Consider the following 14521-nt stretch of genomic DNA (forward strand, 5'->3'; position numbering starts at 1 on the left):
CTAGGGTTAGGGTTTATACCTTAATCAACAATCAAGTAATATGAACGCGTAGAGATCGTTGTGTAGAATCCGATAACGATAAAAGCCCCAAATCTTCAAGATGAAAATCAAAAGATGATGATGATGATGTGTTGTATAGGTGACGGCTCAAAAAAGAAAAAGGGAGGAAGAAATGAGAGAAAAATGAAGTGAGAGGTTTTAGGTCTTGAATTAGAAAATGGGAAAAATTAATAAAATGAAAGTAAAATGGAAAATGAAAAATGGGATGGTGTATGGCCAAGTTCAGCCAAAAATTTGATGGGTGGGCCCCCTTAGTGGGCTAATTTCATAAAATGTATAATTGCTTTTAGCCCGAACGCCCGATCGAAGCCCGAAACGCGAAAACGCTACTACGCGATTGATTTTTCGGAGAGATAACAAATATGCGACGAATAAAATATATAAACACTAAATATAATCATCTGACATCAAAATATCATATTTAAAATAATTTGGATTTAAAAAGCCCAAAAGCTTGACCGTTGGTTTGAAAACCGAAAAGATTCGCCGGATAGAAATTGGCGACACGTAGAAACGTACAATTAAATATATGAATACAAATATTCATATAACACATAATAATTAATATATTATTACAAAAATAATAATATAGGTCATAGAAATGACGTGGCACGAATAACAGTTAACGATCGTTAAATAATTAACGGTAAAAGATAACGGAAAAAGTAGGGTCGTTACATACATATTTGGGTAAGCAAATGAAGTGGACATGAAGTTCATCTAAGGTAGTTTCTTTACAATACGGTTTTAAAGATGTACTCCGAATATGACAAACTATTAGTGACCTTTTGTGTTTAAACAGGATAATCAATGAAGATTTTGACCCTCTGTGTTTAAAAAAGATTTTGACCTTCATAATCAATGAAGATTAGTTTAACTACAGTAGAAGTCTGAAGTCTGGTTTACATAGTTTACTTTGAAATTATCTTATTATATGTGTAATGCTACCTTACAAATATGATTGATTAATTATGAATTAAAACTGACATCCTTATGGTTATCCTCCAACTAAATTACTAAGTGTAAGTTTTTTAAAATTTACAATTCAGTTTTAATAATCTGTGTGCTGCAGATCATGAGAGCTCCTGATACAGCCAATTCACGCGGATTTGGATTCATTGAAAATGATTCTTTTAAGGCTTCAACTGCAGCTATTGAGGTACACATATTATCCTTCTTACTTTAAGATTTTGCTGTTTCATTTGGACTCGAAACAAGACTAAAGTTGGAAGTTCATGAACTACTTGACTTAAAGTTATACTTTAGGTAGCTTCAAAATATCGATTGGTTATATGTGCAAGGTGCAATTAAACTATTAATGGCTTTCTATGTAATTAATTAGTATGATATATGTATCTCCAAATAATAGTTAATGAAGTAAGTTTACTGTACTCCTTTTTTCACCCATTGACCCATTATACAAAAAATGTGACTCAACTTGAACAATTCAGCCTTTAAATATGTATAATTACTGTATTCTTTAATGATGCATGTGATGTAATTTAATTGTATCCATTCAACCTCAGATTGAGCAATTCATTTCTGTGTAGTTGTTGTAGATTACAACAAATTGTCTCTAATTGAAAATTCTACAACAGAGGATCATTTTGGGCATGATGATTATGGTTATTGGTTATTCATCCTTTAAAACAAATTAAAACACTGAGAAAAATCATGCAAGTTCTACTCAACGGTAATCGTTAGTGGAAAAAAGTGATGTGTTTTATGTTATTGATGATCCTTTTTCACAGGCTTAGTTTCATGCTAATAAGACCCCTGTTGCGTACTGCTTTGAAACCCTTAAAGGTTGTACATCTTTAGCGAGCCTTTACAAATTCATCAAGCTTGGGCTACTTATGCTAATCCAGGTTGATGACTTGATTGAACTATTAGGGATCTGATTATTTTTTTTCATTGTCATTGACAAGGAAACACATAAAAAGTGAGTCTGCCTATGCCAATCCATTGTCAAAGGTTAGTGAATTGAACATTCATCACTTCAATTCCTCTATCTATAATCTATATTGCTATATTATATAATTCTATGCATAGTTATATGTGGTCCAAGGTCACCAAAATTTTAGATTTTTTATATATTATGAGCCTCAAACTTCATATTGAAGGTCTTTATATACATGAGTTGTTTGGTCTCTTGGTGTTAGGGTATTCAAGATTGGTCTCAACTTGGCTACTTGTGAAGGTGGGGTTGTGGTTGCAGGGAATGAAAATTTTTGTGTCATATTAAGAGAAGATACGGTTAGTTCTAACTTTCATTCATGATTATCCATCGCCATGTCCATCTTGGTATATCTCCATATGCCATATATATTATTATAGGTGACAAATTGGATCAAGTATGGTGGGTTAGGGTAAAAAGGGTTTATATGAAGTAGTTGTAACCAAATAGCTTAAAGGGTGGGTTACAAATTCACTGGTTACCCGTTGGGGTCGAATTAACCGATAAATATCAGGAGAAGATGTGTTTCCTTGCAGCAAAAAGTCGAGGTCAAATCCGCATATTAATGATTACCCTTAGATCGTGTCACTGTCTCTTGAATAATGATGTCCTCATGAATATATTCTTAGTTGCATCAAATTGGTATCAAGACGTGCTTGACAAAGTAATAAGGATCCAATTCTTTATAGATGACGTACCATATTTACTTATGATTCTTTACCTAACTATTGAATTATATCATTGTTTAGGAATGTTAACCATTTCTTTCATTTAAATGCATATAGTAATAGATAGTTTCTTCATAAATCAAGTATTTACAACAAACTGTACAACACGATTACGAAAACAAATTTTTAGAGCAACCGTGCAACGTACGGGCTCTTAAAATCTAGTTTATGTTGTTTCATGACACACAAATGTATATGCATATGTATGCATTTTATTATACCAAATTTGTATTCTGAAATGTATTTGCAAGTGATTTTTTTATACATATGAATATGTATGTAAAGAAGAACTATTAGTTCAATATAATGTGTAACTATATTTGTTGATTAAAAATTTATGTACATGTGAATAATCAAGGATACTTGTAATTTGAATGTGAATGCAGAACAATCCGTATCATTGTATCAGGCCACCTGCCATGAAAGAGATTTTGGAGGATGAAGTTAGAGCAAGAGAAGTCAGTACCTCAATTGATGAGACTACTGACCCCTCAAGCATCTACTACATGACTCCAAAAGAAAGACGTATTAAAAGGGAAATCACTGAAAATAATTTAAGAAAAATTAAACCAACTGATTCCCCTTCTTGTTCGAGTTTCATTTGTGATGAGCCAGCTGATGACAAACTTACTGGTCAACCAGTAGCTGTAGACAAGCCAGTCAAACGAAATACTGGCAAGTCTAAGGCAGCAGGAAAAACTTCTTCTAGTTCATCAACTTCAGTAGACAAGCCAGTAACTTCCCACGCTGGCTCGTCAAGTGATAAAGGTAAAGCAATACGCCATGACTATGGTACTGGTTCTAAGAAGAAAGCTGTCCTTAAGGGAAAAGCAAAAGTGGACTCGAATGATGAGCTGTCTATCACTGAGATTATGACAGTCAAGCTTGACCAGCTAATTGAGGCAGTAACCAAAAGTCGACCCGATCTTACTGCACCCATTTACTCAGTGTATGACCAGTCACCGATACCAAATGTGAGAAAATGCTACAAATGTGGCAGCAAGTTTCACTTAGCCAACCGGTGTCCTCTAACCCTAACCGCATCTGCTGCTGCTTCTTTAAGCAAACCAGCAGACAGGAAGAGATCATCAAAGATGACCCTTCCAGAACCCATCCTTTGATGGGTTCCCAAAAAGAACTAATCTCTTAGCTACTGTGTAGGGCATTCAAAACAAGCAAATCTGGTATCTCGATAGTGGTTGTTCGAGACATATGACCGGATCTAAGTGTGATGCCCCGTACAAAACCATCGTGTACGAATCATCAACAACAGGATCATTACAAGGTCAAACACTATATGCTGTTTTAAAATAAGTTTGCATTCATAAAAAAAGGTGACGTCATAACCAACGCCAAATGTTTAACATACGATAATGTGCCTCTATGAATAGAAGGCGATAAAAATAGTACGTGACCCAATGGTCGTTACAAATTCATTGTTTCAAAAGTAACATAGTTTGAATGCAAAATAAACGTTTCATGCGAAGACATCTCTAATAAGCGCAGTGGGAGTCTACAAAGCATGGCAACTACAACGGAAGCAATCAAACCTTAAGCACCTGAGAAAAACATGCTTAAAAACGTCAACACGAATGTTGGTGAGCTATAGTTTAAGTTTAACAGTAATGTAAGGTAGGCCACGAGATTTCAGTATTTCAAAACAGTATGAAGTATAACCGTGGCACTTGGTAACTAACTTAACGTAAATAACACCCCCCAAAAGTACACTTGGCGAGTGCGTAAGTTTATGAAGTATTAAACACCCATTAAATGCTAGCGCTACTAGCCCAAGTGGGGATGTCAAACCCTATGGATCCATATCTAAGATTCGCGTTCACCGGTTCAAAGACCAATGACTAAACGTTACCGAGTTAAGGGGAAAGTTTATGCCGTTGTATAACCCACACATATAATAAGTTTAAGTACTCGTGCCTAGTATGTAAAACGTAAAACACGCATGTATTCTCAGTTCCAAAAATAGTTAAAGTAAAAAGGGATGCTATAACTCACAGTGAAAAGTAGTAAAAGTCGATACGCGGGAATAGTAAGCAAGTGGTTTGTCCAAAAGGTCCTCAACCTAAGTCAAATGTTACTAAGTCAGTAAATCGTTCCCAAAGGTTTAAAAGTATGTAAATTAGGTCTTAAGTATCATCATCATTCATCATTAATCAAAAAGTGTAAAGTAAGTTTCAATCAAAAATAGAGTTTGAAATAAAGGCTGAATTCGTTCAGTCGCCACGACCTCTATACAAACTGAAATGAGGTGAGATCAGTGGCCATGGCTCTGTATATGATTCCCCTAGAGGATGAAAAATTTCCAGAACCATACACGTCTTCGTTTGACGGTGGTGACGGTTTAAGTGCGAGTAGGTCAGAAATTTCAGCACAACGTTAAAAGGGTGTAGTGACTTTCGGATGGCCATAAATCCTAAACCGTAACTTGGATTAAGACGAGGTCTAAATGTAAAATCATCTAATCGAACCAAAATAGATGGAAATCAACTTTTCCACTAGCCCAGGTTATTATCAGTTCCAGAAACAGTAAGTAAAGGTGTTCTGGTGGGTTCTTGGTGCTTGATGCTCATCACGGTTCTCATCCTTGATGCGTATAGCTTCAAGTGTACAACTCGTTGATGTGTTTGCATCATATTAACCAAGTTTTGACCATAATAACACTAGTGTAAGTCTAAGATATGTAGCACAACTCAATTAAGGGTTGTAAGTAGTTTGATGAACCAAAGTTACAACAAGATCTTAGATTCGACACATACATGAGTTTTACTAGTAATATTAAGCTACAAACTTGAAAGTAAACTAAATAAACAAGATCTTAAGTTGTAGAACTTAGATCTTAGTTAGATCTTGAAGATCCTAGAATAGAAAGTCTAGATCTAGTGTCCTTAAGTTAGATCCTAAGTTATAGAACTTGGATCTTCACTTTAATGAAACCATAAGTTATGAAACTTAGATTTTCAACTTGTAAAATGTATATAAGCTTATAAGCTCTTATTTACAAAAAAATTAGAAGACCATAAGCTATGAAAACTTAGATCCAACATAAGTGTGTGAAGTTATAACTAGAAAGTTATACTTCCATATTTTTGAACTTATAAAGTTAACTTTAGTTTCAAGAAATATGAGATCAAGCTTAACTAGTAATACTTGACCAAATTTAACAACATCTTAACTTAAAGTACTTACAAAAGAAAGAAATAAACTAAAGTTACAAGTATTATGTTCATGTTTGTTTCATACTTAAGAAGATTCAAATCAAAGTTTGGATCTTAAGAATTTAAGTCTACAAAACATGAACACAAGTATGATGATAAAGTTTATGAACTTTAAATCTTATAACATTTAAGTGTAGAACCATAAACTAACAAGTTTAGATTCTTGTTCTTGGTTCTTCATCAAACAAAGATGGAAGTAACCAAGATTACATGAAGATACAAGTTATAGAACTTGATCTTTAACAACAACAAACAACAATAACTACAAACTAGTAGAATGATGATGAATGGTGGCGGTTTTAAGGAAGAAAAAGAAAGAAAGTAAATCTTGTTACTTACAAGTTTGAGAGAAAAAGATGAGAGGAAAATAAGTGTAAGTTTGAAGTGTGTGTAAAAGTGAAAGAATACAAGTGAATAAGTAACAAAAAAAATTGAAATTGAGCTCCCCCCTCCCCATGTTGGCCGACGGTTCAAGGAGCCAAAAGAGGCAAGCCAAAACTCAACTTTCCAATGTGGGAGAATGGTGAAAGCTTAGAATGGTATAAAGTTAAATGTATGGGGAAGAGTTTCTAGCATGCTTGTAGTATTTGTCTCATCATTAACTTAATTAATCCAAGTTTAAACTTAATAAGTTACTAGTAATATGTTGGGCTCTCAACTAGTCCATTAATTGTGTAGGGTGGGCTTCCAAGTCCATAACCATTAATAAAGGCCCAAGGCGAGCAAATAAAATAGGTGCACCCCAAGGCGAGCAACTTGGTTGGATAAATCCACGGTCTAGCAGTTCTTATAACTGGCTCTGCAACTCTGGCATCTCGGAAGGTGCGAGTTGATAAGGTGCGCGAGCTACAGGTGCAGCTCCTGGCACTAAATCGATCTAAAACTCTACTGCTCTCGGTGGCGGTAATCCAGGCAATTCCTCTGGAAAGACGTCAGAAAATTCGTTCATAATTCGTACATCACCCACGCTCTTCACTTTGGTTTCTAACATTTTTACATGTGCTAAAACAGCAAGACGTCCTTTCTTCTTGATCTCTTGTGCTTTCATGCAACTAATGAGATTCAGTTTCGAGCTACATCTCTCTCTGTGAATAATCAGTGGCTCACAGTCTCCGTATGGTATACGAAGAGCTTTATCTCCACAGATAATGTCGGCCCTTATCTTGGTCAACCAGTCCATACCGACAATAACATCAAAGCTTCCCAATTTAATGGGTATCAAGTCAATCTCAAAATCCACACCAGCTATGTTGATAATAGCTCCTCGGCTAATTTGGTCAACTTTATAAAGTTTTCCATTGGCTACCTCTACAAGCATACTCTCCTTTAAAGGAACTAATGACCAATTTATCTTAGAGCAAAAGTGTCTACATACATAACTTCTATCGGCACCAGTATCAAATAGAATAGAAGCTAATAGATTGTTGATAGTGAATATACCTGTGACCAAGTCGGGGTTCTCACGGGCATCCCTTGCGTTTACGTTGAAAGCTCTGCCACGCGGTGGTCCGTCGCCCTTTCGCTTGTTGGGACACTCATTTTTGAAGTGGCCCATCTGTCCGCATTCATAGCACTTCCTCGGTCCAGTAGGGTTTGTCTTCACATTCAGGGTGGTGATCTTATAGTCTTTGCCAATATGCCCAGTCCTTTTACATTTTTCACCGACCACGTTGCAGTACCCAGTGTGATGCTTGTAGCATCTCTTGCACTGTGGCAGACTACCCTTGTAGTTAGAGTTCGAGCTAGGGTTCGGGTTGGGGTTCCTTCCGTCGTTGTGCCTCTTAGCAGGGTTTTGTTCAAAGACTCTCCCCTTGTTGTTGTCCCACTTACGCTTTTCACTGCTGGTCCCTGCTTCGGATTTAGCCTTTTCTGTTTCTTGGCTGGTGATTTGGTTCATCAGGGTATGCACCATACGCATAGCTTCCGGGACATCAGCTGGTTTTGAAGAGGTGACATTTCCCTGAATGGACTTGGGGAGTCCCCAGAAATACCGTTCCATTCGCTTAAATTCGGGGGTGACCATCTGATATGCGCAGAGGTGTATATAAAATAGCTTATATTTTATAAGGAAATACTATTAAATACGATACAATTTTACACAAGATATTTATTTATTTATTGAATGGATATACTTAAACCTTGCTACAACACTTATAGGCAGTGTACCTAATCGTACAGTAGTGTAGTTTTTAGTAAGTCCGGTTCGTTCCACAGGGAATCTTTTAATCAAAGCTTAACGCTATATTAGTTTAATTTATAAAAATACGAATATATATATATATATATATATATATATAAGTAATATTATTATTTTAAAGGGGGGTTTTTATCGTTTAATGACCGGTTTGTCGATTTTAAAACTTCAGTCGCAGTTAAAACCAAATGTAAAATATTAAATAAATAAAAGACTTAATTTAAAGCGTAAAGTAAATAACGATAATGAAATTGCGATAAATAAAAGTGCGATAAAATGAACTTGCGATAATTAAAAAGTACGATAATTAAAAGTGCAATTAAATACAATAACAAAAAATAAAAGTGCGATAATTAGAAGTGCAATTAAATATAAAATAAAGGAAATTAAATATGAAATAAAAGAATTATGCTTATTTAAACTTCCGTAATCATGATGTTTGACGTGTTGATTTTAGTTTTATGCCCATGGGTTAATTGTCCTTTGTCCTGGATTATTTAATATGTCCATCTGGTTTTTGTCCATAACAGTCCATCAGTCATAAATATAAAGTGCGAGTGTCCTCGTCAAATTATCCTTATACCCGAAGTTAAATATTCTAACTAATTGGGGACTTAAACTGTAACAAGATTTTAATACTTTGTTTAATAATTACACCAGGATGTCGACTGAGTGTAACCCAAGGTTTTAATGCTTTGTTATCAATTATGCCAAGTGTCCTTGTACATAATTTCACCCCTGTTTTAATAATTCTAGTGGCTATTAATCCATTCCCGTGTCCGGTTAAATGAACGATTATTCGTACATATAAATACCCCGCCCATCGTGTCCGATCGAGTGTAAATGGTTATTTATAGGGACCCCCAATTGTAAATCATTATATTAACATTAACAAACTATCATTAAGTTAAACAAATATAAAGCCCATTAATAGCCCATAGTCTAATTTCCACAAGTGTCGTTCTTTTGTCCAAACCCCAATTATGGTACAAAGTCCAATTACCCAATTTTAATATTTTTAGCCCAACATCATGATTACTTCGGATTAAATAAGCATAATAATAACTTAGCTACGAGACATTAAATTAAAAAGGTTGAACATAACTTACAATGATTAAAAATAGCGTAGCGTTACACGGACAGAATTTCGACTTACACCCTTACAACATTCGCTAACACACCCTTATTATTATAAATTAAAATTAAAATTAAAATTATAATATAAATATAAATATTATACGTTGAATGAGGAGAAGAAAAAGATGTGTGTTTTTGCGTCCAAAACTCGCGAACTTTATAGGACAGGCCTGGAAAAAGGGCTCATGCGATCGCATGGGCTTTGCCCTTCAAGGCCATGCGATCGCATGGCCAGCTGGGGAGGCTCAAAAGTCTTTGTTTTTTATGCCGACGGTTTTATAATATAATATAATATATATATTAATTTTAAGAATTAATTATATATTATATTATATTCATGTGCATAGTTGACTTGTAATTTTTAGTCCGTTGCGTCGAGCGTTGAGAGTTGACTCTGGTCCCGGTTCCGGATTTTCAAACGTCCTTGCGTACAATTTAATATCTTGTACTTTTGTAATTCTGAGACGTTTCTTATCAATAATTGGAACCTCTTTGATTGTATTTTGTACTTTTGAGCTTTTTGGTCGTTTGCGTCTTCAATTCGTCAAATCTGTCTTTTGTCTTCACCTTTTATTATTTAAACGAATATCACTTGTAAATAAAACAATCGCAACTAAAAGCTTGTCTTTCTTGAGGGATAATGCTATGAAATATATGTTCGTTTTTAACATTATCAAATATTCCCACACTTGAGCGTTGCTTGTCCTCAAGCAATAAAGTCTTGAAATACTAGAATCACTTCTTTATTCTTCACACTTTGTATATCAGTGATTTCAATACGGCGGTATAAACAATGGTAGTAACGATGTGGTTTACAGTCCCACATGACTATAAAATTTAGATCCATTAAGGAAATTGGATCTTTATGAAAACATTTGATCCTTTTTTTTTTTTTTTTGAAAATTAAATCTAGCTTTTACCCTAGATAAGTTTTCCGGAATAACCCTTCACCGGTGTTTGCAAAATATTTTTGTGGGTTTGGTGGGTTTTAGATTTGAAAATTTTAGCTCAAAACTTGCGGTTTTGTGTCACCCACTTGCTAACCTTGTATTGGGAAAGCAACACGTCCAGTTTACTTGTTCTAAATATTACCTTTCGGTAAACTACCGTCCGTTTGTAAAGAAAAGCGTTGAACAAGCAACTGTTAAGGCAATGTCCCGTGACATGCTTTTGATTATGGTCTTTAACGTGTCGGACGCAATTACTATCCTTTGTAGGAGCAATAGTAAAGCTCACCCTTATAATTCTCTGGTCTGGCACAAGGTCCTGTCTTTGACCATGCTATGCAACCACCGTTCTTACGGTTGACACCCGATTTGGTTCAGGTGACCTAATGAATTCCAGGTGAATTCCTAGGATTTTACGTTCAATGGTAATGAACGCATTGAAAATGGGTTTTCAAAAAACAAATCGGTTTATAATTTGATCAAAATATTTTCTCGTTCAAGCTCGAGTTTAGATATCATTGAATTCCATGTGTTTGTAATTCTCAATCTTTAAGGTCAATCTCTAGTATTGAGTAATATCAGTCTTAAAAGCTGATTTTTGATCTTTTAAGGAGATTATCCTTTCTGGGGGTCTGATTCATTAGTCTTATCAAGCTAATTTACACGGTGCCCCTCCATTGTACGAGATAAATCCTTCTCATGGTTAGGATAAATCTGACCACTTGGTGACCCTGTTTTATGCTGAGGTCCGTGGATTTTCTGCTGATTTTAGAGATGACTTTTCTAGATTTTTCATCAACCTACAGCTGGTCTGGATGACAACTTCATGACCTAAATCAAGAAGCGCATTTCTTTTTCGAAAGACTTTACTTCCTTTTAACGATGGAATTGATTTATCGTGTAGATCCATCTCTTCTTTTCTTTCATCGGGTAAAACAGTTTAGTTTAGTCCAAAGCAAAAGTATCTTCAATTATTTGTTACAGAAATATGTGACATATGTTTAAGATAACTTGGTAATTTTTCCCACACTTGGCTTTTATTTTCCTTTTTATTGTACTCTATTCCATTTTAAATGAATTTTAACATTTTGGTTTGTTTCTCAATTTATGTCCTTTCCGAGGTAACAATAATTTCGGTGTTAACACCTAGTTTTATCGTTCGTAAATATGTATAAACATGATTTTGAGTTCATTTAATTGAAAATTTTGAAAAATTTTACTAGAATTGGGTAGTCAGTATATAAGACTAGGGCTGTTCTTTATTATCAGAGAGCACTAGATTCTAATACAACTACTACGTTACTAGTATTTTTAATGGTAACCAAGTATTTAAGATAAAAATTTTAAAAATCCGAAAGAATTTAACCCCTTCCCACACTTAAGATCTTGCAATGTCCTCATTTGCAAGAAATTAGTAACAATTTAAATTATTGAGGGTGATTAGCGTAGAAATGATTAAATTTTACCAAAGTTTCCAAACATATTGGCGTTTGTTTGCTGAATGATAAATGGTGCATATCATTTGTCCATTCCGTCTGTTGTTACATCACATTTATTTGTCATCTTGTCGTCAAAATTAGTAGCTTTTGCTGAACTTAATGCCAGTCTTTGAAAATGCGCTGTTTTACCCTGTTTTGTACAATTTACAATATACATACATACAAATATAAACATGCATGGCAATTTGAAATGGGACTTAATATCCCACTTTCAAATCCTAAATGTGAAATATTAGTACACAATAATAATAAAAATGATAAAGATTACATAAGTATATTCAATAACATAAGTTTAAACATGAATAAGTAAAAAGATAAAAACATAAAAATCATATAAATAACCAAATGGAACTAAATCAGTCTGGATATGGGTTCCAGTTCATCTCATCAGGTGGGTTCCATTGTTGGTTATAGGTGTTTTGATAGGCTTGGTTATAGTCATACCGGTTAAAGGGTGGTCGGATATCGGGGTTGTGTGGCGGAAAATGAGCAGGTCGAGTAGGTACATAGTTATTTGGTACCTGATATGATAGCTGGCTCATGATTTGGTGCTGATGAACTAACCAGCTATCGTGTTGGCGTCGCCTATAATCCTCGTATACTCGCTCGGAGTTCCACTGCTCATACATACTATGTCTGGCCTCGTTCGTTATTGCTTCCTCATCTATACGAACGTGGACGTCAAGAATAGCATCTCGAAAGACATCCCTAATGTCTTCCACCTCCTCCATTTCCTCGTCTGAGACTCTCTCTACCTGAGGATGAGATCCCTCATAGGGTACTGCCTGGTTACGTCTACTTTTCAATACCTTAGCACCCACATAAACTTTCAATCCTAAGGGCTCAACCTGTTCTCTACAAAGCTGTAATGGACCCCCTTGGTTCCTATCAACACCTAAATACTCTCCAATGAGAGTAACAAAAATACCTCCTCCTATTATACTCCCTTCCTGCATTCCCTCTACCATTTTAGATAAATAAAAAGCAACACAGTAAGGGATATTGACAAAGCTTCTAGGATCCCGAATACACTTTAGGTAGAATAAATCATGTAAGGTAATTTTTTCTTTATTGTGACCTCTCTGTGTAATCGAGTTAGCCAAAAATCTATGAATAATACGAAGCTCGGCTCTGTCAATATGTGTATAGGAGTGTCCTCCTGCTCGTGTAAAAACATCAAAATGTGACATACGCCTCCAAATGGCGTCAGCGTCAAAGTTGCTATCTACCCTTTCACCATAATGAATCAAGTTTGTACAATCGGGTAGTAGCAACTCACCAGGAGTATATATCTGTAAAGCCCTGGCCATGTCCAGCATGGACGTTCTGTACATCCTACCGCCAAGGATAAACCTAAGAAATCTTCTATCATCTATTCTAACTATATTTGTATCAAGTGATACAGTACTCATCAACTCAACACACCATTCCTTATATACAGGTCTACGAATGGTGAAAAGACGTTCCCAATCTGTAAAAGAAGAACTGCCATACCTTTGAACTAAAAGCTGTCTAACACGGTCAGCTAGATGGACCGTTTCCAAAGGGGCCCAATCTATTACCCTTGGCACCTCTACATTTTTTGTTACCAATTTGAATTTGTTCCTTTGATATGTCTCGTAATCTCTCCATCTCCTATCAAATCTCAGATTAGGATGCAGAGTGTGCTCAGGAATTGTTGGGAATTCTACTAGCGGCCTCATTGGGAATACTATGAATTCATCAACAAACTGTACCGGATCATAATAAGGTATGTGCTGATCAGGCTGTTGTTGTGGTTCTTGTTGTGGTTCTTGTTCGTGTTGCATTTCTGGTTCTGGTTCTGGTGCGGGTTGTCTAGATGATGATGCTCCTGAACCTCCAGTATCGGCTTTCTGCAAAACACATTAAACACAAAATTTGTGCATCCAAATATGCATTAGTGTTAGCAAAATAACAACTTAAAACAATCACTATAACATGTTAAATCAAAATTAAACTTACACACATTTTCACAATTTTTCACAATTCTACACTTTTCAAATAAGCACATATGAAAATGTATACAAAGTTCATAAGCATTTAACTCAAATAACATGTTAAAATAGTCATTACTAATAATTAAACAAGTCTCAAATGGCAATTACATCAAATTAATCAAGTTCATGAATTTTGGACTTAAAAAGTCCACTTTAATCTTCAAAAATCATGTTTAGGATCAATGTTTGGATCATTTAACTATCTAAACATGTTACACTACTCAATTTAGCAATAATTCATGACAAAAATTGACCATAACCTGTTTATATCAAAAAGCCTCAAATTGCTCAAGAACACTAACCCTAGATTTCTAAAATTTTTGAAGTTTTTGGCTTCAAATCATGTTAAATAGCATCAATCTAGGTTATACATGCATAAAATACTAACAATTTAACACTAATTACACTAGAAATTAACAAAATTGCATTAGGTAAAAAATTGATAATTATCACAAAAACTAGGAATTTATAGAGTTTAGGGGTGTAATTTTTACCATTTTACTGAAGAATGAGAATCTAGGCATGATTATAGCAAGAAAAATGACGAATTACGGTGGATTTTGGTGAATTTTGATGAAGATTTGAGAGTACTTTCGTATGTGTTGTGTGTGTGTTGGTGTGAGGCAGAAGCAGGTCGACTGGGACTTTTGTGTCTGGCCTGATTTCCAGGGCCATGCGATTGCATGGCTGCAAAGGCCAAACTCCATGCGATCGCATGGAGTCCCGGGTACAGTACTTTGCCTTTTTTTTT

Source organism: Rutidosis leptorrhynchoides, chromosome 3, assembly GCF_046630445.1.
Source record: "Rutidosis leptorrhynchoides isolate AG116_Rl617_1_P2 chromosome 3, CSIRO_AGI_Rlap_v1, whole genome shotgun sequence".
Lineage (NCBI taxonomy): Eukaryota > Viridiplantae > Streptophyta > Magnoliopsida > Asterales > Asteraceae > Rutidosis > Rutidosis leptorrhynchoides.